The sequence below is a fragment of the Pongo abelii genome, chromosome 20 (genome assembly GCF_028885655.2).
Source record: "Pongo abelii isolate AG06213 chromosome 20, NHGRI_mPonAbe1-v2.0_pri, whole genome shotgun sequence".
Lineage (NCBI taxonomy): Eukaryota > Metazoa > Chordata > Mammalia > Primates > Hominidae > Pongo > Pongo abelii.
This window is the reverse complement of record NC_072005.2, coordinates 49030745-49057074: the sequence shown is the minus strand read 5'-3', so window position 1 is coordinate 49057074 and position 26330 is coordinate 49030745. Positions and strand designations below refer to the sequence as shown.

Below are 26330 nucleotides of genomic sequence, written 5' to 3'. Positions count from 1 at the left end.
GCCTTTCTTCTGTATTTGGAAAATAAAGCATTATCAATGTGAAATCTAACAGGATTCAGTTTTAGGAGCCAGACTTGGATTGCACACCTAAAGTTATAATTGATGTGACCTTGTTTTATGGGAAGATATACATCTTGAAAAGCTTTGAGTTCAGCAAAAAACAACTTGTGAGGGCAGTTATCCAGAGATGCCCAAGGCCTTTTTGCCTTTCTATGGGTGTCTGACAAATGTACAATGCATTCACAAAAGGTTGTAGGTAACAGTTGTTCATTTGGGGAAAAGAGATGGACTCGCATGATTCAGTCTACAGGTGGAACAATCTCTTTGGTGTAAAGAGTTTGACAGTCCTGAGATTATTATTTTCTTTTAAATAAGTGTTGTACTTCCTTGGTGCTGTCTGACTGAGATAAAGGGATGGGTGTGGAAGGCATCACAGCTGTCTCCACTTTAAAATCCAATTGTCCTTCCTTTCTTCCTCTGTTGGGTTACACTCCTCTGTTTATAGATCACTTACTCAGTTGTCTTCCCAGGAAAAGAAATCATACCTCATTAAAGTACTAAGCACCCAGTTCAGTTCAAGGCCATTTTAGTGAATAACAGGTACAAATATTTAATAAAGCCTCATGGAAATTTTTGATGAGAGCCTTCACACCAACCACAACACTTTTCTGGACCACTGATCTATAAAAATGAAGAGGAAAGACCCTGCTACACACTGAGTACCTTTGTGTTTGCACCTCATATAATGCTCACAAGGACTCATTAAGTAACTACTATTATCCCACTATCTCAAGACATCAATTAAATTGCCCCTCACCTAAAACCTGATAAAAAGTCGAACCAGGCCTTAGACTCACATATTTTGTAATCCAAAACTCATGTTTCCAGCAAAAGAAACTATTAATAGAGTAAACAGACAACCTAAGGAATGTGAGAAAATATTTGCAAATTATGCATTTGACAAAGGTCTAATATCCAACATCAATAAAGAATTCAAACAAATTTACAAAAAATAAAAATCAACACCATTAAGAAATGGGCAAAGGACATGAACAGATCCTTCTTAAAAGAAAACATACATGTGGTCAACAGCATATGAAAAAAAGCTCAATATCATTGATCATTAGAGAAATACAAATTAAACCACAATGAAATACCATCTTATACCCGTCAGAATGGCTATTACAAAAAAGTCAAAAAAAAAAATAACATCCTGGCAAGCTTGCAAAGAAAAGGGAGTCCTTATGTACTGTTTGTGGGAGGGTAAATTAGTTCAACCCTTGTGGAAAGCAGTGTGGCAATTCTTCAAAGAGCTAAAAACAGAACTTCCATTTGGCTCAGCAATCCCATTACTAAACACACATCCCCAAAATATAAATCACTCTACCATAAAGACACCTGCACATGAATGTTCATTGCAGCACTATACGCAATAATCAACCTAAATACCTACTAATGAAACCTGGATTTTTAAAATGTGGTACATATAAATGATGAAATACTATACAGCCATAAAAAAGAATGACATTAAGTATCTTGAAAAAACACGGATGGCACTAGAGGATATTATCCTTAGTAAACTAACACAGGAACAGATAATCAAATACTGCATGTTCTCACATATAAGTGGGAGCTTAATGATGAGGACACATAGACACAAAGTCAGGAACAACAAACACTGGGGCCTACTTGAGGGTGGAGGGTAAGAGGAGAAAGAGAAGCAGAAAAAATAACAATTGGGTACTAGGCTTAGTACCTGGATGCCAAAATAATCTGTATATCAAACTTCCATGACACGGCTTTACCTGCATATCAGACCTACACATGTACACCTGAACCTAAAACAAAAGCTTTAAGAAAAACAATGAAATTCTTACACCAACAGTTTAATCTCTAATCTTTCTTCAATCAGAATTTTAAGATGTTTTTAAGAAGAAAACATTTTATGAACATAATAAATTGGCTTCTTTTTAAAAAAATTTTACTACTAATAAAGCTCATGTTTCCCTCCACACCATTTTACCTACCAGAATTCAGAGAATGGAAAGTTGGCAGCTTCTAACATGAATAACCATATAAACTTCTACAAAAAGACAGAAGTTGACATGGGCTTTAAGACAAAGAACAATTCAGGGGCCTGAGAAGACAGGCAATGGTATTATGTGAACAAAAAAAGAGAAAAAGCTTGGACATGAGAAAGTAAAATGTAGGTCAGGTCATTCAATGTAGATCAAGGAAGTAAAGTAGACTGGGGCTGGACTATGAGGGCTCTGAATGGAAGCCCAAGGAATGGGAACTTCATCCTACAGACAAGAGAAGTCACTGGAAAGTTCTGAGAAGCTCACAAACATGAAAAACAGCATTTTTGTGACGATTACTCCGACAGTATTAGGCAAGATAACTTAGAGAATAGTCTTAAATTCTGGCAACTTAATAGAAGTATCTAGAATATTTATTCTCTTTTTTCTTTTTTAAATTTTTTTATTTGGAAACAAATTCAGACTTTCAAAACTGTTCTAAAAAGAGTCATCATACGTTTTTCATTCAACTTCCCCAAATATTAACATTATACATAATCACCCAATCATCAAAATCAATAAATGATGAAATGAATGAATGAATAAATGAATCTACGGACCTTATTCAAATCCCCTCTATCTTTCCATTAATGTCCTGTTTTTGGACCAGGATTCAATCTAGGATCATGCATTGCATCTCATTGTTCTGACCTCTCAGTCTTCTTTAATCTGGGAAAGTTCCTCAGTATTTCTTTTGTCTTTAATACCTTCATATTTTTAAAGAGTATTGGTGAGTTATTTTGTAGAATAACCTTCAGTTTAGGCTTTCTAATTTTTTCTCATTATTAAACTTGGGTTATGCACTTTGGGCAAGAATACCACATAGGTGATGCTGCACCTTCTCCATCCATCGTATTAGAATCCAGTAAGATATCAATATCTCTCATTACTGGGGATGTTAACTTTGAGCACCAGACTAAACTTCCTCCACTGTATGTTGACCATTTTTCTGGGAAGCATTCTTAAACAACCAATGCCTGGGTCACACCACACATCAATCAAATCAGGTATTCTTGGGGGAAGGCACAAGCATTAGTAGGTTTCAAATGCCCTGCAAGTGACTTTAACCAGTATCCGGAGTTGAAAAATTACAGCTTACACATTGAAGATTAGAATTTTGGAAATAAAGTAGGAAGCCATTTCTTAGGCTAACGTTCTTTTTAAAAGAACATTAATTCTAAACACAAATAAATACATCTAAACGTTGGCATGGACCAACAGTAGGGGAATGGGAAGGTTAAAAATCTTCTGATTAGAAAATCAATGAGTGAGTAGACCAATTAAATAAAAAAGGCAGAACCAAGTGTGGTGGCTCATGCTTATAATCCCGGTACTGGAAAGCCAAAGCAGATGGATAACTTAAGCCCAGAAATTTGAGACCAGCCTGGAAAAATGGTGAAAACCCATCTCTGCAAAAACAAACAAACAAACAAACACAAAATTAGCTAGACACAGTGGCACATGCCTGTTATCCCAGTTACTCAGGAGGCAGAGGTGGGACAATCACTTGAGCCCGGGGGTCAAGACTGCACTCAGCTATGATCATGGCACGTTATTTCAGCCTAGGTGGGAGAGCAAGACCCTATCTCTGGAAATCATAAAAAAATAAAAATAACATTTTTAAGGTCAGATCTAGTACACAGACTGCCTCTCATTCTATGTTGTTTATATAATTAGACCAGAAAATGGAAGTGTTTCCTTATGAATACCTGAAAGATTCTCTACTTTTTATACACCTGCATTGTATTCCCTTGTGTAGATAAAAGGTAACCTGGTTAATTAGCATTATGCTGGTGAAAGTTTAGGTTGTTCCCAATATTTTGCTGTTAAACCATCACTATATTGAATAACTCTGATTAGGTGTCATCTTTCATGACTGTGACTGAGATAAACTTTTCCCAGTGAAGTTTGGGAGACAAAGAGAAATATATTTCAAATTTTGACATGCATTTAGAAATTTTACTCCACAAAGTTTTCGCTAATTTTTACATTTCCCAGAAAAGTAGGGCAGGGTACTATCACTTCAGTTGCTTTCACACACTGTGTTATCAAACATGTAGATTTGGGGACATTTGAGGACACAGTATTGTATTTCAACATATGCTGTCTCAAGACATCAACTTCCATTTCTCCTGTGTTTAGGAGGGTGAGTTTTGTTCATATGTCTAAGAGCCATTAAATTAACAAAGGTGTCTATCAACAGTGGGTTAGATTATGAAATCAATACCTATACATCATCATCAGGCATAAAAAATGGTGTTTTTTGAGGTAACATGGATGCAGCTGGAGGCCATTATCCTAAGCAAATTTAACACAGAAAGCAAAATCATAAACCATAACTTTATAAGCAGGAGTTGAACATTGGGTATTCAGAGACATAGAAATGGCAACAGGAGAAGGTAGGGACCACTAGATGGGGGAGGGAAGAAAGGGGGAAAGAAATAAAAAACTAACTGTTGGGTATGCATACTAACTGGGTGACAGGATCACTCATACCCCCAAAGTCAGCATCACCCAATATGCCCAGGGAGCAAACCTGCACATGTCCCCACTGAATCTAAGAAGAGAGTTGAGAAAAAAGAAACTGTCAGGCTGGGCACAGCGGCTCACGCCTGTAATCCCAGCACTTTGGGAGGCCAAGGCAGGCGGATCACGAGGTCAGGAGATCGAGACCATCCTGGCTAACACGGTGAAACCCCGTATCTACCAAAAATACAAAAAATAGCCAGATGCAGTGGCGGGCACCTGCAGTCCCAGCTACTCGGGAGGCTGAGGCAGGAGAATGCCATGAACCTGGGAGGCAGACCTTGCAGTGAGCCGGGATAGCACCACTGCAGTCTGGCCTGGATGAAAGAGCAAGACTCCATCTCAAAAAAGAAAAAAAAAAAGAAAGTGTCACATGTTTACAGTCTCAGAAATTTCTGATTAATTCAGTGAAACTACTTATATTTAATCAATAGATCAACTGGGACTTAACTGATATCTTTAGAATATTTTTTCTCATCCATAAATATGGTATACTTCTCCATTTAATTAGGCTTCCTTTAATGTTTCTTGAGATGGTTATAATTTTGTCTGAAGAGATTGTGCATATTTAGGTCTTTGGTGTGCTGATTCCTAAATATTTTATATTATCCAACACTATTATATTCTACTTAATCACACTACTTGTTTGTTGTTGCTGTAGAGAAATTAATACATATTGGTCTATTCTTATAATACTCATCTCCCTAAACTTTCTTATCATTTCTATTTTTTCTAACAGATGTTTTTGGATTTTTCTATATAAACTATGGTATCCTCTGAAAATAATGACAGTTTTATTCTAGTTTCCCGAACCTCATACCTCTGATTTATCTTTTATTTCTTATTGTTTTAGACTAGGAACTCCAATATCATGTTAGATCAAAGAAAAATAAGCATTAATTTTATTTGTGAACTGATTTTCATTTACTTACCCTCTTTTCTGCTATGCTTTGGTCTGATTAATTTTATGTGTTCTTTATATAGTAGCACATTATCTATTTATTATAATTCCAAATATTTTCAGATTTTATTTGTTTTTCTTACACAGAATTTTTCCACATGAAGACTCCTTTTTCAAATGTTCATGTTCATCAACCTTTTCTTCCTTGGCTATACAATGAGAAAGTTCTATCACACCTTGAGGTGCTTTACTTGCTTCGATTTGACTTTTAACTTTTATTTATTTGGAACATGTCCAAGAATAGATTGTTCTGCTCAAGATGGTTGTCAGTTATCCACCTAACACTCTGAATGTCGATGTTGTTCACAATAAGTCATTTTAAAGACTTTGTCAATACTCTAGCAAACATGCCTAATTCCTATAAGGATAAGCATTTGAACTACCTAATCAACAAGTAATGACAATGGCACACTACAGCCAAACACCCTACACCATAGATGTTCTCTTCAAGTCCACACAAAACATTTATGAACACTGGGCTTAATCAACTATTAGCAAATAGCACTGAATCATTTTTGCCCAAGCACCTATTTTATATACAATGCAATCTAGGTAATAGTGTCTACAAAATAAATTTGAGACATGAACAGAAACTTCTCAAAAGAAGACATTTATGCAGCCAAAAAACACATGAAAAAATGCACACCATCACTGGCCATCAGAGAAATGCAAATCAAAACCACAATGAGATACCATCTCACACCACTTAGAATGGCAATCATTAAAAAGTCAGGAAACAACAGGTGCTGGAGAGGATGTGGAGAAATAGGAACACTTTTACACTGTTGGTGGGACTGTAAACTAGTTCAACCATTGTGGAAGTCAGTGTGGCCATTCCTCAGAGATCTACAACTAGAAATACCATTTGACCCAGCCATCCCATTACTGGGTATATACCCAAAGGACTATAAATCATGCTGCCATAAAGATACATGCACACGTATGTTTGTTACTGCACTATTCACAATAGCAAAGACTTGGAACCAACCCAAATATCCAACAATGATATACTGGATTAAGAAAATGTGGCACATATACACCATGGAATACTATGCAGCCATAAAAAATGATGAGTTCATGTCCTTTGTAGGAACATGGATGAAATTGGAAATCATTATTCTCAGTAAACTATCACAAGAACAAAAAACCAATCACCGCATGTTCTCACTCATAGGTGGGAATTGAACAATGAGAACACATGGACACAGGAAGGGGAACATCACACTCTGGGGACTGTTGTGGGGTGGGGGGAGGGGGGAGGGATAGCATTAGGAGATATACCTGATGTTAAATGATGAGTTAATGGGTGCAGCACACCAGCATGGCACATGTAACATATGTAACTAACCTGCACATTGTGCACATGTACCCGAAAACTTAAAGTATAATAATAATAAGATAAAAAATAAAAATAAAAAATAAATTTGAAAAATTAGACACTTGCAGATTTTAAAAACACAGGTCAATCAAGAAACAGTGATGAATATGCTAAGTACCTGGTACTTGACAAACAGCTACATCTACAGGAAGTCATAAAATGCAGCCACAGTGGTGCCCCAGGGAATCCACAACATGAAATGCTTCTACTAGAACAGAGTGATTAAAAGTGAGTTAATCGTTCAACTTAAGAAGTGAGAGAAAGCCAGGAGAATAAAAATAAGAAAATTAAAAGTAGAAAATAAAAACTGGATGGCAAATTAAAAAAAACAGGAGCATTCATAGACCCAAAATTAATGTCGCTGGAAATGTTGATAAGTTATTTAAACTTCTGAACTAAATAATCAACAAAGCAATAGAGGAAGAAAAAAACAGACAGTGTTACCAGTGAGAAGGAGTGGATATTACCACACGTGCAGCAGCGGTTCAAAGTTTCTCTGAAAAATTTCATGACACTAAGTTGATAATGTACACAAAATGGACAAGTTCCTAGAAAATTAGGTATAATAAAAAACTAACTCAGAAAGAAATGGAAATCCTGACCTGTTCTATAACCACCTTAAATTTTTTTTTTTTCAGACGGACTCTCGCTCTGTCACCCAGGCTGGAGTGTAGTGGTGCGATCTCCGCTCACTGCAACCTCTGCCTGCTGGCATCAAGCAGTTCTCCTGCCTCAGCCTCCTAAGTAGCTGGGACTACAGGCGCCCGTCATCATGCCTGGTAATTTTTTGTATTTTTAGTAGAGACAGGGTTTCAACATGCTGGCCAGGCTGGTCTCGAACTCCTGGCCTTGTGATCCACCCACCTCGGCCTCCCAAAGTGCTGGAATTACAGGTGTGAGCCACCAGGCCGGGCCCTTAAATTTTTTTCTTTTTTTGAGACAATGTCTCACTTCTGTTTCTCAGGATGTAGTGTAGGGGTATAATCACGGCTCACTGCAACCTGGACTTTCTGGGCTCAGGTGATCCTCTCACCTCAGCATCCCGAGTAGCTAGGACTATAGGTGTGTGTCACCATACCCAGCTATATATATATATATATATTTTATAATTTTAGTAGATAAAAGAGTTCATTATATTGCCCAGTCTGGTCTGCAACTCCTGGACTCAAGCCCCACCTAGCCCTCCTAAAGTGTTGGGATCACAGGCATGAACCACCATTTCTGGCCTGCTATTTTGAAATTTTACTTAATTGATAAATATTCAACACATACACACACACGTGTGTGTATACTCAAAGAAAGCAGATGACTTTGAGAAGACGAAAAAGGTGGGGGCTTCATGATGGAATAAATGCCTTTATAAAAAGAGACATAGGAGAATCGTCTCTCTCATTTTATTTGTCTCTTCTCCCACTCCCAACCCTTCACCATTTGCAGATACAGCAAGAAAGCAGGCACCTGCTGGGAAGCCCTAAAAAGGACTGGATCAGTTGGCACCTTGACTTTGGACTTTCCAGCCTCCAGAATTGTGATAAAAAGATTTCTATTGTTTAAGTCAACAAGGCTACAGTGTTTGTTACAACAGCCTAAGCTCAGGAATACATTATCTGACCCTTGTTTTGAATGAAACTCTTCAGTTTCTTCATTAACTTAGCTGGCAGCTCTTGTCTGCAGCAGCATCAGAGGCCCAAAGAAAAGAGTTCCAGCAGGGCCTCAACCTTCATGGGTCCCATGGGGCCTCCCTGATGTTAGGACCAGGATGTCAGGTGAGGCTTCAGTGATACAACCAAAATGTGAAATTGTAAGTATTTTTCCTACTTACAGACACTGGCGAGCACATGACAACTGGGAGACAACAGACACAGACTTTAGAAAGCCCAGACAGAAAGGAGAGGAGGGACCTGTTGGCCAATGGCTTTACTGGGTCCAGGGTGTTATCTGACAGGTGTCCAGCAAGGAGCTTTAATGGGCGTGTTTTAAGCAGGCAAACACTGGGGCATGGAGATCACACTGTGACTGAGAGGTGGTCACTTTAAATTGGAGGCAAATGTCAGAACTGTCAGTTTAAAGGAAGCAGCTGGAGAGAGGGAAGCCCAGCACACTGAGCAGGAGAGATGCCGCCAAGATTTTATCTCTGGCCACCAGATGAAGTCATTCGGACTGGGTACAAATGCGGGATTCTGTCATGGTGACCAAGTTCTGCCTCTGACATGAGGAAATTAAATGTATACTTTTAAAAATGCATGCAGAGGCAACATGAAATTATGAGCCCTCGTGACACCCAGGGACTCCAACAGGGTGTGGCGCTGTGTCCCACAGTCAGGGTCCTGGGTTCAGGTCCCCAAACAGTGAGAAATGAAGATGACCTGTCTCTGCTCCCCCTCTGCTCCCCTGAAACTGATCTTTTCACCCCGTGCCTTCCTCTTCTGCTCCCAAGATGCCTTCAGTGCTCATCCCGAGACATCACTCCCAAAATCCCCAAACATATCACCCCCATGGCATACACAGTGTAGCCTAGAGCACACAAACACAAACTCACAGATGGTGACAAGAGTCTGCATTTGGGACATTTGATTGTGAAACAGGGAGGACACTGAACTCGCAGCCACAGAGACTGGGACTCACGGGGCTGGAACATGATGGAGCTGCAATATAACATGTGTGAGCTCATGTGAAATGTGAAGATTCATGAGGAATAAAACACAGCCTGGCCTGGGGCTACCACTGTACACACTTCCATCCCTGTCCACCAGAGTTCCTACTGGCCTGCAGCCTCCCCAGGAGCTGTTGAGATTTCTCAGCAAGGCCCACAGCCCAGCAGGGACCACCCACACCATGGTCACCTCAGCCCACGTTTTTTGTGTCCTCTAATCTCCCCACATAGATTCTGTCTGCTCCTCCCTACAGCCAGGCGGCCGCCCACCTGAGACTGCTCCCTCTGCAGGCAGACCCCCACACACCCTCCTTCCTGGTGCTCACCCAAAAGGGCATCTCCCAAGGCAGCAATGGTGCATGCGATGCCACACTGGGCACTTTTTCCTTGTGATCTCCTTCCAACTTCATCAACTCCAGTGACTGCTCTCTAACTACCTCCCCCTGCTTCTTCTGTCCTTTTTCTGGGGAATACCAGGCTGAGCCAAGTGCTGACACAGAACAGCCACTGCCTCAGTGCCCACAGCATCCCCAGGAATCAGCCAGGCACCCTGAGACCTGCCCTCTATATTGGGGGGCTCAGAGAGCACGTGACAGTCCTGCTGGTCCTGAATCTGGCTAAATCAACCTGCCAGCTGAAGCCAAGCCTCCCCTGGGTCAGGCTATAAGGAAATTGGCAGAAGGGAGCCTGAGGCCAGACTTCTGTATATCCAGAAGTAGAATTGCTGGATCAAGTAGTAATTCTTTAATTTTTTGAGAAACTGCCATACCACTTGCCACAGCAGCTATAATATTTCCCATTGCCATCAGCAATGCACTAGAGCCCCAATTTTCCCACCTACTTGAAAACACTTGTGGTTTCATGTTGTTGTTGTTTTTATTAAAGCCATTTTAATGTGTGTGAGGTGGTGTATTACTGTGGTTTTGATTTGCATATCTGTAAGTATTAGTGATGTTGAGAATCCTCGCATGTCCTCAGTGGTAATGTGTGTGTCTTCCTTGGGGATGTATTTTAGTCTTTTGTCCACCTTTAATGTTGGGTTTTGGGATTTTTGCTGTATTTGATGTATAGTAGTTTGAGTCAAGTACAAATTGTGAGGTCCCGTTCCAGCCAATGGAAGCCGGACACAGCAGTAGGGTGGATGTATCAGGTTATAAATGACCCTGTCTCCTTTGTTCATGTGTACACTCATGGCAAGACTGCTAGTGAGTGGCACCCTTTCTGCAGAAAGTAAACTAGCCTTGCTGAGAGATCCTTTGTCTCAGTGCTGATCTTTATGACACCGAGCACCCGTTTCCAACAATTTGGAGGCCCCAGCGAGATTAACATTCCCCTCTGGGACAGTCTTTGGCCCTCTCTTGTGGGAAGGCACCCTGCTCCCAATTGTGGCAGGCCCAGGAGGAGAGCCGGGACCCACCCAGTGTGAGGAATACACTTGGATTCTCAGCAATCTGGAGAAAAAGACAGGCTTGTGGGATCCCCCACAGTAACCAGGCAACTCTGTGCACGGGCCAAGGTAGGAAATGCTGCAAGAGGGCAGCAAAGTACTTCTCTTGTGGTCAGCTTTTGGGAGGCTGAGTGTGTTGCACGATTACCAGCCTGTTGCTGGACAGAGTGAGTGGACACAAACGGGAAGAGTGTAAGGAACCTCCAAAAGGGAAATGGAGGAAGGTTAACCTCCCGGGGAAAGAGAATCAGTGAAACAACTCTTGTGTGAGAAATTAAGACTTTTGTAAGCCTGTAAGGACAGGACAGATAGGACAGATGAGACCTCCCCAGTATCTGGGGAATTCAGCCTTCCCAGGCAAGGAAGAGGCAAAACATCCCTAGAGCACAAGGGATTGGGTCTATCTGGGATTCAACATGGGAAATGTTTCTAGTAGGATTGGGACAGGAAATAGACCAGGCAACAAGGGAGGGGACAGTGACCAAATTTCTTCTGATAGTCCCTTAGAATTCCTGCTAAAATACTGGAAGGAGGATGAGTGGACTAAACATAAGAGAAAACAACAGATGATTAAATATTACTGTTTCCTCTGGACCCAAGAGCCAACCTTAAATCCTGCCATTTTCTGGCCAAAATTTGGTTCAGATTAGGATTGGGTCTGTCAACTTTTAATAATGTACATTAACAACCAAAGCCCCATGTCCCCAGAAAGATTTGGATTATGTCTTATGCTAGCAGCAAGGGCCTGCCCTTCTTTACCCCTTAAATGACTTAAAGAAGGTAACAGACAGAAACAAAGGCCCAGAGCAGTTAGTGGGATCCTTTAAATTATCTTCCCGTTTCTGAATCCCAATGCACCGCTGCCGCATGCCGCATGGCTGCCGCCTCCTCCTCCTCAGGCAGAAGTCCCCCCTCCCTCTCCTCCTCAGGCGAAAGTGCTGCCTCCCCCACCCCCTCCAGGGATCACTCTGGACTTGGAGGCGTCTTGTCCGGAGGAATTACCGCCTCAGTGGCTTGATCATTGCCGCTGCACATCTAAATGTCCTTCCTCAAAAAGAGGGCTCCAAAAAGAGATAGAACAATGTAAAAGAGACATTCAGGATCTTCCTTTTCCTTGCACTCCTAAAGAATCGACTTCCCAGCTCTTCTCTCTAAAAAAAAGTTCCACAAGAAGGGGGCACAATTGGCTTTATAAATGCTCCCTTAACTGCCTCTGAGGTCCGAGGCCTAAAGAGGGATCTCAAGCCCCTGCTAAATGATCCAAAAGGAGTGGCAGAATAGATCGACCAGTTTTTACATCCCCAGTTGTATACCTGGACGGAGTTAATGTTGATCTTAGGTATCCTCTTCTCAAAAGAGAAGCAAAATGTAATCCACACAGCCACTATGGCAGCCTGGGAACGTGAGCACCCAGCTGGCCAGGATAATCCAGTGGCAAATACTAAATTTCCCACTCAAGACCCACAGTGGGATAATAATAATGCAACCCACCAAGACCATATAAAATTTTATGGGAATTAAATGTTAGAGGGATTAAAGAATCAGCACCCTGACCTCAAAATCCTACTAAGGCTTTTGATGTGCAACAAGAGAAACATGAATTGTCTGTGCAATTTCTAAACAGATTAAGAGATAAATGAGAAAGTATGCTAATTTAGATTCAGATAGCCCCCTAGCACAAGGGATGCTAAAATTACATTTTGTCACAAATAGCCTAATATAGCAAAGAAGTTACAAAAAATAAAAAGATGAAAAAATCACTCGATCAAAGAGCTTTTAGAGGAAGCATAGAAAGTATATGTCAGGAGAGATGAAGAAAAGCAAAAGAAAAGCAAAACGCAAAAACATTTTGGCAAAATTCACCAGGGCAATCAATGCCAGAAGCAAAATTTCGGCCGACACCCTGGGACATGGGGATGCGAAATGGGAGAAGACAGAATCAAGGTTGAAGGGAAAACAGTCACAGCAAGTGTTGTAAAGGGTGTAAACATAAGAGGAAGAAAAAGGACAGAGACAGGGAAGTTCCGGAATAGGGAGAAAAGGAGGGCAAGATAGATGTTACAAGTGTGGAAAGTTAGGCCACTTTAAGAGATAGTGCCCTAAGCGACAGACTACAGGGGGAGCTCCTCCACTCATTCCTGCCTTTACAGAGGAGGATTGGTGGTGGTGGGGGATTAGGGGCTCCTTCTTTTCTACCTCAAGTCCCACCAGGAGCCCTTGATAAATTTAAAGGTAGGACCTAACCATGAGTCAATTACTTTCTTAGTCGACTCAGGCATGAATTGCTCCTCCCTATGTGTTCTCCCAACTGGGTTAACATATTCTCCAGAGGAGTTATAAGTCTCTGGAGTAAAAGGAGTAGGATTTAAAGCAAAGATTTTAGAAAGTTCCAAGGTAAAATATAAAGCCTGGTCAACTAACATTCACTTCCTATTAATTCCTAAAGAGAAACTAATCTACTTCAGAGAGATTTAATGTTAAAACTAGGTATTGGTCTACAGGTTAGCCCAAGAGGGTTCCTAATCTCACTAAATTTGCTAACTACAGCAAATAAGCTGAAAATTTCCCCTGGTGTCTGGGCAAAAGAAGGAAACCAAAGGAGGTTATAGATTCCCCCAATCCAAATAAAATTGAAGACTCCAGGGGAGATTGTAAGGAATAAATAGTATCCTATCTTCTTGGAAGGACAGATAGGGTTGAAGCCTGCAATAGAAACACTTCTAAAAGATGGTCTCCTCAAGCCTTGCATGTCTCCCTATAATACTCCCGTTTTACCTGTCAAGAAACCTAACAGGTCATACCGATTAGTGCAAGATCTTAAAGCTGTTAATGAAATAGTGCAGATTACTCACCCAATCATGCCAAATCCCTACACTATTTGTTTTTTTTCTTTTTTTGAGACAGAGTCTTGCTCTCTCACCAGGCTGGAGTGCAGTGGCGCGATCTCGGCTCACTGCAACCTCCACTTCCCGGGTTCCAGTGATTCTCCTACCTCAGCCTCCTGAGTAACTGGGATTACAGGCACCCACCACCATGCCCAGCCAATTTTTGTATTTTTTGTGGAGACGGGGTTTCACCAAGTTGGCCAGGATGGTCTCAATCTCTTGAACTTGTGATCTGCCTAACTCGCCCTCCCAAAGTGCTGGGATAACAGGTGAGCCACCGTGCCTGGCCCATCCCTACACTATTCTAAGTAAAATTGCATATAGTCATCAGTGGTGTCTTAAATTTAAAGGATGCCTTCTGGGCATGTCCTTTAGTGGAAAACAGCCTGACCTGTTTGCCTTTGAGTGGGAGAACCTCCAGAGTGGGCAGAAGCAACAGTACAGATGGACAGTTCTGTCTCAAGGGTTTGCAGATTCACTAAACCCTTTTAGTCATGTCTTAGAGAAAGTCATAGAGAGGGCTGCTATCCCAAATCTCAAAACAGCTATGTTTACTTAACACATGGATGATATGCTCATATCTGGAGAGGATATAGAGAAAGTAAATAAGTACACCATCTATTTTCTAAATCATTTATACACCAAAGGGTTATGAGTCTCAAAAGAGAAGCTCCAATATATAGAACCAGAAGTCAAATACATGGGCCATTTAATTAGCGCCAGCAAAAGAAGAATTGGTCGTGAGCGAGTGGAAGGAATTGTGTCCCTGCCACTGCCGCGGATCAAACAACAACTTAAAAAAGTTATCAGGATTAATTAGATACTGCCGATTATGGATCGACTCCTATGCATTAAGAAGTGAATTATTATATGAAAAGTTAGCTAATAAGGGGCCCGACCCCCTTATATGCTCCTCTAAAGAAGTAGATCAAATTAATATGCTGAAGCATAGACTAATGTCTGCTGCAGTATTAGCTCTGCCTTCTCTTAAGCCCTTCCACCTTTTTGTTAATGTAAGTAATGGAGTAGCCTTAGGGATGCTCACTCAAGAACACAGAGGCTGGCGACAAGCAGTAGCTTTTCAGTCTAAGATTTTAAATCCTGTTGCCAGTGGGTGGCCCCAGTATATTCAATCTATTGCAGCCACAGCCATATTAGTAGAAAAAAGTAGAAAAATAACCTTTGGGGGGATACTTGACCGTGAGCACATCTCATCAAGTCAAGGCCATTTTGAGCCAAAAAGCAGGAAGATGGCTCACTGATTCCAGAATTTTAAAATATAAGGCTATTCTGTTAAAAAAAAAAAAAAAAGATGACTTAAACATAACAGCAGATAACTCACTCAACCCCGCAGGTTTCCTGATGGGAAATCTATTGCTACAGACAGAACACCTGTGGCCCAACTTAACTGACTACCTTACAAAGGTCTGGCCAGATTTAGCTGAGGCCTCTATAGATTAGGATGATACCTATTCATAGATAAGTCCCTCTGGGTGTTTAACGGGGAACAACACAGTGGATATGTGGTAGTAGACAGACGCTAGAAGAAATTAAATCAGGACAGATACCCAATAGCTATTCTGCTCAAGCTTGTAAATTATTTGCCCTGTCAGGCCTTAAAATATTTAAAGGATCAGATAGAAACTATCTACACAGATTCTAGGTATGCCTTTAGGGTAGCACACACATTTGGGAAGATTTAGGCTGAATGACGTCTTACAAATAGTAGGGGCCAAGAACTTGCTCATAAGTCATTAGTAGTTCATGTCTTAGATAACCTCCAGCTACCAAAAGAGATAGCAATCATGCATATTCCTGGACATCCACATGATTTTTCCCTTAGGAACCAAAGGAATAACCTTGCAGATCAGATGGCCAAAAAGGCTGCAGTCTTACATATGCCAATTTTTCATTTAACTCCCCACCTTCCTTCTCCTACTGTTGTTCCTATCTTCTCCCTGGCTGAGAAAGAAAAATTAGTTGAAATCCCAAAGCAAAAAAAAATTCAGAAGAAAGCTGGATACTTCCAGATCAAAGAGAGATGCTATCTAAACCCTTTATGAGGGAAGTATTATCCCATTTACATCAAGGGATTCACTGGGGTCCCCAGGCCCTATGTGACATGGTTCTCAGAGTGTTTAGGTATAATGGCATTTATACTCTAGACAGACAGATTGCAAATGGCTGTCTCATCTGTAAGAAAACTGACAAACAAGCTTTAAGGAAATTACCTCTCAGAGGGAGAACTCTGGAGTTAAGTCCATTCCAAAACGTCCAAGTGGATTATAGTAAAATGCCATTCAATAGTTGGCTAAAACACCTGCTAGTAATAATTAATCACCTTACCCACTGGGTAGAAGCCATCCCCTTCTCTAAGGCAACTGCCAATAATATGGTAAAACCATTAATTGAGCATATTATACCCAAGTTTGGAATAATAGAAAATATTGACTCAAATAATGAAACCCATTTTACTGCACATATTATTAAAAAGCTGGCCCAAGTGATAAACATAAAATGGGAATATTATATTCCCTGGCATCTCTTATCCTCCGGACAAGTAGAAAGAATAAATCAAATCCTTAAGAATCATCTGATGAAATTAATTCTAGAAACTCATTTACCATGGACCAAAAGTCTTCCCATTGCCTTATTAAGGATCAGGACAGCTCCCCAAAAGGATACAAGCCTGTCTCCACAAAAAAAATGTTATATGGATTGCCTTATTTACATTCCTCAGCTAATGTTCCTGCGTTTGAAACTAAAGATCAGTTCCTCAGAAATTATATACTTGGTCTCTCCTCTACCTTTTCTTCTCTTAAGATCAAAGATCTCTTAGCACAGTCACCACTGCTAGAATTTCTAGCTCACCAGCACTAACCCAGGGACCATGTTCTCGGCAGAGGGTAAAAAGAAGGGAAACTTAAGCCCACCAGGGAAGGCCCTTATCCTGTACAGTTGACCACCAAGACTGCCATCCACACAGCCAAGAGAAGATGGACCCACCATACTTAAGCCAAGAAATCATCTTCCTCATAAGAATCACAGGTTAGTGTACCGGGATCAAGCCTTAACAAGTTAAAGTTAAAAAAAAAATGCTTCATTTCCATATCCCTTCTATATTGCTTCCTTTCCTTTCTTTATTGTGTTACTAGCTCCTTTTGTTATTAATGTAACTAAGTCTGACTCACCTCAGACCATTGCCTTTAATGCATGCTCTGTCACACCTTGTAAAGATGTGAAGGATCAATGACACCTAGCCTTTTCACACAAATATTTATGGCCAGCCCTCTAGTTGACATAGTTCCTCCTAGCACTCATCGTTGTGAGTACCTGCAGCCAGGACACCAATTTTCTGCTCCTACAGCCTGGCAACCTTGTAGTAGCTGGGACTGCATCCTTTGGACAACTCTGGAGCAAGGTTGGACTTCCACGGAATAGGTTTGTGCAGATCTAAAACCCCTCATCTATTTCACTAAAGGGACTACCCCTTCTAATTGCCAGCCTTATCAGTGTAACACTGTCCTTCTCTCTATCACCACCTCCACCTTAACTGACTCTAAACCTGCTCTTAGTTGCTTCTATGGTATGGGGATCAACCTAAATGGGAAACACCACCTAGGCATTTTAAAGATATGCATTATTCCCCCATCTTCCCCTTCTTCAGTAGCCTCAGATTTAGATCCCATCCCAATTACTCCTACACCTAATAATAAAACCAGGGTGTCTATTGCAAAGGTGAAAGATCTAAAACAAACCTTAGCCATTAAGACAAGGTATCAAAATGCAAATGCCTGACTGGAATGGATTAAATATTCTGCCAGCACTTTAAATAAAAGTGATTGTTACGCTTGTGCACACGATTGTTAGGCTTGTGCACAGAGGCCCAGATTGTCCCCTTTCCACTCGGATGGTCTCCTCGTCAACCAGGTATGGACCGTATGGTCACACATAGCTGTGACCATCAGTCATTGTGAGGAGGATTCTAAGACAGGCTAAATCCTACCAAAATCCCACTGCTTGGGATAATCCATCATGCCAACCTGTCTCTCTGCTATTTCTTAAAGCTTGACACCCTGTGGGTCAGCTCTCAAGGGCAATCCAGCTTCCACCTCTAAATGCCAAGTTTACTTCATGCCTCTCATTGCAAGTGGGTAATTTGGTATTCCTTGGAAGCATAAAAGGATGCAAGAACCTCAAGCCTTTCCAGGAGCTTACCCCTCAGTCTGCGGTTAGCCAACACTGAGCAAATGTATGCTAGTACAGTGAAGGACTTTTACTGGACACTCTGCCAGATAATTGGAGGAGTATTTATGCTCTAATCCAATTGGCTATCCCTTTCACCCTGGCATTTTATCAACCTAAAAAAAAGTAAAAACAAAACACTGCAGGCCCAAAGAAACTCCTTATAAATCCTTTAATCCTCAGGTTTACATAAACGCTATTGGGGTCCCACAAGAAGTGCCAGATAAATTTAAAGCACAAAATCACACAGCTGTGAGATTTAAATCTATGTTGTTCTGGTGGGTAACTAAAATAAAAATGTCTTCAAAGCTTTATACAAATCTTGTCCCTGCTACTTTCACAAAATTGTTTCCTAACTCTCCACCATATTCAAAAAGAATACTTCTCTTAAAGGACAAACAGAGTAATTAAGTCAAAACATATTAAACTAGTTTGAAGAGGAATTATAAAATAAAAGAGGGGGGAATTGTAGAGAATGAAATAAATAGAGGCCCTCTTCAAAGGGATTTTCCTCCCAGTCTATTGGAAAATAAATAGTAACCTCTCTTAAAAGCACAATTTTCTCAAAGACCTGTGCTAATATTCTTAAATTCTGCCAGCCATAATAAAGAAATCAATATACTCTGTACTCTTAGCTCCCTCATTTTAGCTTAGATATTTGCCCTGATATGCCTGAACCAGTCCAAGCAAGCATTAGGTCATGGCCTATTCCTTTCCCTACTTGAAAATGTTTCTGCCTCTCTCAGCATTCCACAAGTTAATTCCTCTCTTCCTTTGTTCTCCATCTTTGCCTCCTTGGGAAAGTTCTAAGTTGCTAGCCAATCAAGTCAAGTACAAATTGGGAGGTCCATCCCAGCCAATGGAAGCTGGACACAGCAATAGGGTGGACGGGTCAGGTTATAAATGACCCTGTCTCCTTTGTTTGTTTGTGTGTGCCCTCATGACAAGACTGCTAGAGAGAGTGGCACCCTTTCTGCAGAAAGTAAACTAGCCTTTCTGAGAGATCCTTTGGCTCAGTGTTTATCTTTATGACACTGAGCACCCATTCCCAACATCAGGAAGTGTCTTCCCTGGACACTCTGTGTGAGCATTCAAGACCCTTCATTAAATCTCCACACACAGCTGTGACCATCAGTCATTGTGAGGAGGATCTTACCACAGGCAAGAAATCAGCTACAGAGAGAAACCAAAAGATGGAGGTGCTCGTTGCTGACATGAAGCAGAGTCCCTGTAGTTCACAGGTCCAGCTAAATTAAAAGTGCCACCCCCCTTTTGATCCAGGCACCCCTGAGAAATAGCCTTTTCCTAAGGCCTCCTCCATGGTGACACAACAGCCTCCCTCATTGTCAAGCTTCCATAGTGGGCAGCAATGTGGTCAGAACACATCCCAGCTTCACCCTTCCTCCCTCCCATGGAGCAGGCCTCAGGGCTGGGGAAAAAAAAGGCAGGGGCCAGTGAGGTCAGAGATGGTGAGAGAGCAGCAACCTAGGGACAGCTGCCTGGAACAGGAGCAGGTGGGGCCACAGGGAGAAGGTGGTGCAAGAAGGAAAACCCAGGAATGAGCAGAAGAGCAGAGGAGAACCCAGGCTCTGTGGGGCTGCAATCTAGAATGAGACTGAGTGTGAAGTCATCTCACCAGGGAAGGTCAGGCCTCATGAACTGGAGGGGAAGCAGCTCCCACCTTTCCTGCTCCAGACAGAATGTGCCTCCTCAAAATTCTTAAATCCCTCATCCTTAATGTGATGAAATTTGGAGGTGGCATTTTTGGGAGACAATTAGAGTAGGACTAAGTCATAAAAGTAGAGGCTTCATGATAGAGTTAATAACCTTATAAATAGAAGAAAACATGGGAGAAGTGTCTCTCCCTGTTTCTATCCCTTCACCCACATTCAAGCCCGCACCATGTGCAGATAGAGTAAGAGAGCAGGAATCTGCAAGGAAGCCCTCACCAGGACTGAATCAGCTGGAACCTTGAACTTGGACTTCCCAGGCTCCAGAACTGTGAGAAATAGATTTCTATATTTTGAGTCACCCAGACTAAGGTGTTTGTTAGAGCAGCTGAAGCCCATGAAAACATCATCTGACACACTGTTTTGAATAAAACTCTTCCATTTCTCCAACAAATTATCTGACAGCGCCTGTCCCCAACAGCACCAGAGACCAAAAGAAAAGAGCTCCAGCAGGGGCTCAACCAGCACGGGTCCCATGGGTCAGCCTCAGTGTCAGGCACCAGATGGCAGGTGAGGCTACAGTGATACAACCACAATGTGAAAGTACAAAAGTTTTTGCTATTTACAGACTGTGAGGAGCACATGGCAAACCTAGAGATAACAGACACAGAGGTCAATGAGTCCAGGCAGAGAGGAAAGTAGGGACCTGTAGGCCAATGGCTTTAGTGGGTCCAAGGTGTTATCTGAAGTTTCTAGCAGAAAGCTTTAATGGGTGAGTTTAAAGCAAGCAAACACTGGGGCCAGGTGACCACGCTGTGACTGAGAGGTGGTCACTTTAATCTTCAGGGCAAATTTCACAACCGTCAGCTTAAAGGAAGCAGCCGGGGAGAGGGGAGCCCAGCACACTAAGCAGGAGAGATGCCTCTATGATTTTATCTCTGGCCACCAACTGCAGCCCTTTGGCCAGGTACAGTATTGGGAAGTGTCACGGTGACCAAGCCCTGCCTCTGATATAAAGCAGGTAAACTTACACCTTAATAATGAATGCCAAGGCAACATGAAATTATGAGCATTGGTGACACCTACGGACACCAACAGTGTGTGGTGTTGAGCCCTAGGGTCAGGGTCCTGCATTCTGGTCCCCTGGGAGTGAGAAACAAAGGTGACTTGTCCCTGCTCCCTCTCTGCTCCCCTGACATTGATCTTCCCACCCTGCACTTCCCTCTTCTGCTTCCAAACCTCTGCCCAGTGCTCAGCCACAGACATCACTGCACCAGGGCATACACAGTGCCGCCCACTGCACACAAACACAAACTCACAGGTGACAGAAATCTGTGCTTGGGACATGGGATTGTGAAAGAGGGAGGATAGTGAACTTACAGTCACAGAGACTGAGACTCACGGGGCTGGAATTTTATGGATCTGTGACGTATGTGAATAATCTGCTGTGAAATGTGCAGATTCAAGTGGAATAAAACACGCAGCCTGGGGCTGCTGTCATCCAACTTTCCCTCCATGTTCACCAGAAGATGGCAGAATCCCAGCCACGAGACTCTCCAGGGGCTTCTGACCCAGCCAAAAGGGCATCTCCAAGGGCAGCGATATTCCACACAATGCCAAATTAGGCACTTTACCCTTGTGACCTCTTTCCATCCTCATCAACTTTTCCTGTGATTGCTCCCTATATTCCCACCCCACTCCCTCTGTATGGTTCTCTAGGTTATCCCAGGCTGATCCCAGTGCTGACACAGAACAGTAGCTGCCTGAGTGCCCACAGCATTCCTAGGAATCAGCCAGGAACCCTGTGACCTGCCCATTGCACCCCAGGAGGTGCAGAGCGTGTTTGAAGGTCACGCACAGGCACCATCCATGATGTGGCCACCTGCTGGAGGGTATTTACTCACCCACAATCTGCCCCCTATTGTCTTTTGTGAAGTTGGGAGGGAAGACAGAGCTGTCCTTTGTGCATGAGAAAGATGAAGTGGGGGATGTGAGCTCTCTTTGCTCTCAGAACATGGCCCACACCCACACACCCTCTCAGGTGTGAGCAAAGTCCCTTCGCGCAGGCTCTCCAGCCACTGTCTGTTCTTCTTCTACACAGAGGAGCTTGACCTGCCTCAATTCCTCAAGAGGAACCCCAAGGGATGTACAGCAAGAAGGGCTAAGCACACCCTGGCTGCAGAGTAAGTCTGCAGAGATCTCTCCAGCTCTGAGCCCCTGTTCTTTCCCAGTCTCTCTCTCTGGGTCTTGAAGAGCTGTGTTCTGTGGGGACCCCGGGCATCGTGCCACTCCCTTTTTCACCAGTCATGGGGAAGGTGGGGTAACAACAGGACAGTCAGCTGGGCCAAGGACAGAGGACACCAAAGATGGTCAGGAAGAAAACGGATGGGCCTCAGCCCCAGCTCAGCCACCAGAACCCAGGGACCAAGAGAGTGGCTGAGACCTCTCCCTGGTGGACATTGGGCCCATAGGCCCCACTGACCAATCAGCACAGGCCTTTCCTACCAGGAGGCATAAGAGATTGATCCTGCACACCTCCAGGAAGGAAAATACCCTCTTGGACAACCGAGTCATCGAATGTCTAACCATGTACGCTGTAGCGAAGCTCAACATAATGAATGAGATGGAGGATCCTTCTCAACAGCCAGCACTCAGCTCACCCAAAGCAAGGTGAGGGTGCATCACTGTGACAGGGTCCTGGTGCAGCCCAGCCTCCAGCTCTGAAGGGAAAAGCCAGATGGGAATGGGAGAGGGCAGGGGGAGTGACTGTGCACCCTGACCTGGACCAATGGAAATGGGAGGACACTGAGGGCCCAGGGCTGTGTTCACCAAACCTAAAGGATGTCTTTGTGTGTGTGTGTGTCTGGGCATAGTGTGTGTAGAGATTGGGTGAGACAATTACTGCTGAAGGAGACAGAGGACTCAGCAATTCCCTGGGGCCTGAAACACAGACAGAAGAGAAATGGAAAGGAAGGACAAGGAAGCAGGACTGAGAGGGGAGGGCACAGAGAGGTGTCCTGGGCACAGACCCCGACCATGAGCCTGAGAAGTGCTCCTTCCCTGGGAAGAGGCTCAGCACAGAAGGAGGAAGGACAGCCCAGCTGACAGCCCTCCTCAGAAAGTTTCCCGATCCCAGGCTCATCTCCACAGAGGAGGACAAGCAGGCAGCACAGACCATGGTGCCCCCCGCATCAGTCCCTTTCTCCAGAGGACACATCCCCTGGCAAAAGCTCCTGTTCACAGGTGAGGAGAGAACTTCCTTGAAGAGGAAATGAGAAGGCACAGGGACTGGCTTGGGTCTCCTGGTGAAAATGGGGCTCCTGGGGAAAGAGGACTTAGAGCTTCTACTGCTGCCTTAACAGGAAGCAGGACACCAGAACGGACAAGAGCAAAACAGGAAAATCCCATGGAACTGAAATTTATGGTAAGAAGCAAACAAATCTCAAGTGTTCTCTATTCCCAGTTAATCATCACTGGCCACTACCTCTTGAAAAATGGTCATAATAACTATATCAGATAACACTTCAAATAAAAACATAATGAGGGTATAAGGCATTGTCATCCGCCACCAACTTCCGAAATTGGAAAATAAATCACAGGTCTTGGAGGGCTCTGGGAATGCTCACAAACTCATTCACAAGAGTCCACAGCATGTCCCAGGCACTGCGGTACAACAAATATCATACAAGTTCCTGCCCTCATGAACCTGATGCTGTTATGGGGAGGGGAGCAAGACATGCAAGGAGATCTAGAATGTGAGGTCAGCTGTTGACAAGAACCCTGGAGAAAACTGAGCAGGGTAAAGTGAGAAAGGAAAGATGCAGAGTCTCTAGTGAAGGTGTCAAGAAAGGGATCTTTCAAGGATGCCCTGATGTGAGCAGGATCTGAGGTCAGTGGAAAGGGAACCATGCAGACCCCTGGGGAAGAGGATTCCACACAGGGAAATGCAAAGTTCACAGGTGTTGAAGGAATGGGGGTCATGCTACTGACTTTGACCCAGTAGGACACACACACACACACACACACACACACACACACACACACACATTCTGTCTCTCTCCAAGGCTCATGGGTGAAGAGAACCTCTAAGGACAAAGGGCCCCAACTTTCCACCCCAATACATAGGTTTTATATTGACTGATGCTCTCTCCCCATCCTAACCTCACCTTCAACCTTCTGGAACCCACCCACCACTGCCAGAGTCACTATTGAAGCCGTGCCATTCCATGCCACAGAGGAGGAAGAGGAGGTTTTTCTATTTGCCCACAATCTGCCCCTGAAAATGAATTGCTACAACTGGTACAAAAGAAGAAGTGTGGATCTTGACTATAGAATTTTAGGATATGCAACAGGTATTCAAAGATCTAGCTCAGGACCTGCATACTGTAGTTGGGAGGTAATATTTGCCAATGCATCCCTGCTGACCCAGAAAGTCACCCAGGATGACACAGGATTCTATACCCTACAAATCATAAAGACAGATTTTACCATTGAAGAAGCAACTGGATATTTCCGTGTACACTGTGAGTAATTCCTCATGATCTCTGGGTGTTGGGGGTCTGTTCTACTTCACATACCCACAGGAGTGTTAGACCTGGGCTGTGCCTGTGTCTCACTCTGCATTATGTCCCATTTTAGTGTTTGGGAATTCAGTGCAGGACACACACAGGGCAGACAAATTTCAATGGATCAGAATTCATTTCCTGCATCAATACCCTGCAGACACTTGCTGCAGAGAAAGGACAATCTGATGGGGGAAACTCAACAGGAGGAGATCAGTCTCAGCTCATCACCCCATGCACTTCCCATGAACATGACCCAGAAAAAGACCCTGGAGAACTATATCAGGGCCTGGTTTGAGGGGCCCACTTGGGTCCTTACAGAGAAGCTCAGTCCTAGAAGCCCTGGCCCCAGAACCCAGTCCTCAGATCCTGAATCCAAGTGACCCTGGAAAACCTGTGCCAGGGCTGGGTTGTGACCTCCTAGGCAGGACTGACTGTGAGCAAGTGTTGACCAGCTGTATGATGGATGTGGCTCCTGGAGCTGCTCCCAGGCAGGGTTCAGCCCCAAGAGCCTCATCTGGTCAAAGACAGCCTTCTCTTTCACCTGAGACTCAGAGTGAACGATGGACAAGCTTCTTAGGCCATCAGCCAACTGCCCTGGGAGGCTTAGGAGACCCCATAGAAAGTTCAGTGTCCCCAGGGACAGAAATAGAAGAGACAAGATGTTCCCGGCAGCAACTTGTCCACAGGGATCAGGTCTAAGGGTGCTCGCTCATGGAGGCAAACAATAAACACTGTTTGTGTGGATAACTCCTCTATGCTGAGCATTAGGTAAGGTGACTGCGAATAATTTAAAGTTCATTCAGAGTCAACAAGACAAGCCACAGACCATTTGCCATTTAGCTTATATGACTGAGAGGAAACTGAGCCACAGGGAGACACAGTCACTGAACCAGGGTCACACAAACATGAGGGGCAGATCAGAGTCATACAAGGTCTTTCGGTAACCACATCTCCATCCTCTCTTCCATGAGAAGTGAGGTCTTATTAAGTTCTAAGGACCCCATGGTCATCTGTTGGCTCAAATCCTTTCTTGTGCATCCAAACCTCAGAGGAGTGAGAGCAAATGGACTACTGATTCGTTTGTACTCCAGAACTAAATCACCTGCCTCAACTGTCAGAGCCAGTATGAGGAACGTCCAGAAATTTCCCTCAGATCCTAATCCTCCTCGCTGAACCTGAAATCCTGTGTTTTCCAAAGAGTCAGTATCATTCCCGTGAAAGAATAAAGGAGAGGACTTGCTTTTCTCTCCCCATTCACACTAACACAGGCTCAGAGTGAGACACGCTCTCTGTAGTTCTCACATGAGGGAAGGAGTGATTGAATGAAGGAATGAATGATTCATAACCTCTTTAGAGACCGGATCCTGGATGCAGAATCCTAGAAGTTTCTGGCCACACCTGTTCCCTATCACTTGGGTGCTGAGACCCATGTTCCTTCCCTCTCACTCCCTGTCCCTAAAGCTACCTCGTCTCATGTGACTCTGGGGTTCCTAGGCCATGGGAGGGTTTTCAAGGATCCCTGGTACTGAACTGAGACCCTGGGGGTCCCAGTCCCTGGAGTCTCTGAGGTCACTGTAGGCCCCGCTGCTCCCTGCCATGGGTGTCTCTGGCTCCCTCTGCTCCTCTGTGTCCCTCATCTTCTGCCCCCGACCCCACCTTCATTCTAGCTGGCATGCCTTGTCTGGCACAGCTTTCTCCATGCTTTGGACTTCCTCAGACAAAAGCTGACTGTTCTGCTCCTTTTCTGCTCACACTGTGGTCTGACCGCAACCCCTCCCTCCCCCCCACAAAAAAAACTAAAATTAGCCAGAGTTGCCACTTCTGCCAGGCTCCATTATGAGCCAATGTCTTCAGGTCATCAGGAGAATGAGCTTTCACTGTATCCTGTTCCAGGACTCTTTCCTTCTGAGAGTCTGACTCAT

At 43.4% G+C, this 26330-nt stretch overlaps 1 long non-coding RNA gene across 1 annotated transcript in view; it reads right to left on the bottom strand.

Annotated features, from left to right (window-relative positions):
- Nucleotides 1–26330, bottom strand: part of LOC112130129 (uncharacterized) — a 105964-nt gene that overhangs the window by 6000 nt on the left and 73634 nt on the right. The window lies entirely within an intron of this gene.